Below are 2467 nucleotides of genomic sequence, written 5' to 3' on the forward strand. Positions count from 1 at the left end.
TTAGCAGATAGCCCGATGTGACTTTGCTACAAGAAAACATACACATACCAAGCAGAATATGGAGTTGTTATTACTAACTTTAAAGTAAAGAAGTCCGAAAACATGGGATGGCTGTAAACGATTGTTTGTTTGTTTTTAAATTTCGCCAAAGCTACACGAGGGTTATCTGCGCTAGCCGTACCTAATTTAGCAGTGTGAGACTAGAGGGAAGACAGCTAGTCATCACCACTCACCGTCAACTCGTTGGGCTACTCTCTTACCAACGAATAGTGGGATTGACTGATACATTATAACGCCCCAACGGCTGAAAGGACAAGTATGTTTGGTGCGACTGGGCCTACATAAAATATATTTGATTCGAAAAATCTTCTTTTCTCCTGTTTCAGATACACCGTTTCAGCACAGGTCAGGTTCGTGCTCAATCAGTGAAAATGGATTTTTTTTTCGGGGCACTTCCGTTGTCTCCTCACAACTAACTTCTGAGTTTTGAATATTTTGATCCTATTTTCTTTAAGTTTGATCACTTCATACTTATTTATTTTTCTTTTATCTGCTTTTTTATCTAATATTTTTATTTTATTTTAGTCGATTCACTTTATTTGATACCACTTTATTTCTATATGTATTATCGTTATTTTAATGTTTATTTATGTTCAAAAAAGAGGTTGGAGTGAAGTCTAGTCAGAGCCAACCAGTGATATATATGAAAAAGGCAACAACCGAATAACTAACACAAGAAGACATACACCACATACATATCTTTTATGACGGCGTTTGAACTTTTCCGGTTTCCTTCCTTTTGCGGGCAGTGTTCATATTAGTCAAGTCATAAAGTTATTATTGTTATTATATTAAGAAACCTGCAAAACATTCTGGTCAAATTAGCACCTTTGTTACAACAATTTTTCTTTAAAAACAACACTTCAAGACTAGTACAAAAGAATTCTTAAAGCAAACGCCGAAATCTATAAGACCACTTGTCTTAGGCCTAACATATTATGTGTCTATTACGTACGGCCTATCGCAGATAAATGTGTAGATAGATTAACACTGTAATTTGTGTACGTTTTGTGCTTTAGTTTAGCTAGGGATGAACTTTGCCGTATCTAATACTATCAACAAATAAACTTATAATGTTATTCTGCAATTTAATATTGGACCTTTTATGCGACTTTGATAAGTTTCTAATACGCTGTTCTACAAAGCGCCTACTAGTGTATATTTACATTCGCCCTTTATTTAAATCCGTTGAAAAGAAGTGTGCGCACATTTGCGGGGCGTATAAAAACTGAGTATTATTATAATAAATTATTAACCACCGCTAACTCCATACACACACACACACACACACACGGGTAGTATTTCTGAACATCTAAACCATGGGGGACGAAGAGAAATCTCTCGATCTCCGTACGCCTCTTGTTTGTTTAACTAAACCTAAACATTTTCAAGAAGGAAAGTTCCGTATCTTAATTTATCTTGCTTGTTTGTAATTAAGCACAAAGCTGAACAGTGGGTTATCTGTGCTCTGTCCATCACGGGTATCGAATCCCGGTTTCGAGCGTTATAAGTTCTCAGAAATGCAACTAAGCGACACAGAAGAAGCCAGATCAGTTAGTTAAAAGAGCCCTCCATTTTGTATGATTAATTCGTTTGTTTTTTAAGAGCAAAGCCGCATTTGACTAATGACTTTGTCCACTTTGTGGAATCGAAATCCGGATTTTAGCGGTGTAAGTCTGTCCCGCCGGGAGACAGTGCGTGATTAAAAAATAATTTTTGTTCAAAGTTACTTCTGGACCTCCGTGTTCTGGTTATTTTGAGACCTTCCTGCTGGATATCAGTGAACCTGAATGCCACACAGTTTAAGTAAAAACATCCCTTGGAAATGTAACATGATAGACCGTACTGATTTAGGCTTACTAAAATTATCCGAGATTCATTTTCACCACCATCTCTTAAAAACAAACAACTTAACGGAAGATCAACCGTAGAAAGATGTACAAGCGGTACTTGGGACGAGAAAATGGAAGTATTATATCGTATTTTATAAAGCACGTGTCTGTAAAAGTTGAGAAAACTTTTTATTGTCCTGACGAAGATTCATTATTCAAGGAAGACTTTGACCCTTTTATTACTACATATTTCACAGGTTTAGGAGGCAAATTAAAAATGGGATTGTTTGTTTGTTTTTAATTTCGTGCAAAGCTACACGAGGGCTATCTACACTAGCCGTCCTTAATTTTGCAGTGTAAGACTACAGGGAAAGCAGCTAATCATCACCACCACCGCCAACTCTTGAGCTACTCTTTTACCGACGAATAATGGGATTGACCGTCACATTATAACGCCCCCACGGCTGAAAAGAGTGAACATGTTTGGTGCGACGGGAATTCGAACCCGCGACCCTTGGATTACAAGTCGAACGCCTTAACCCACCTAGCCATGCCGGGCCTTAAAAGTGGGGAAA

Source organism: Tachypleus tridentatus, chromosome 7 (assembly GCF_004210375.1).
Source record: "Tachypleus tridentatus isolate NWPU-2018 chromosome 7, ASM421037v1, whole genome shotgun sequence".
NCBI lineage: Eukaryota > Metazoa > Arthropoda > Merostomata > Xiphosura > Limulidae > Tachypleus > Tachypleus tridentatus.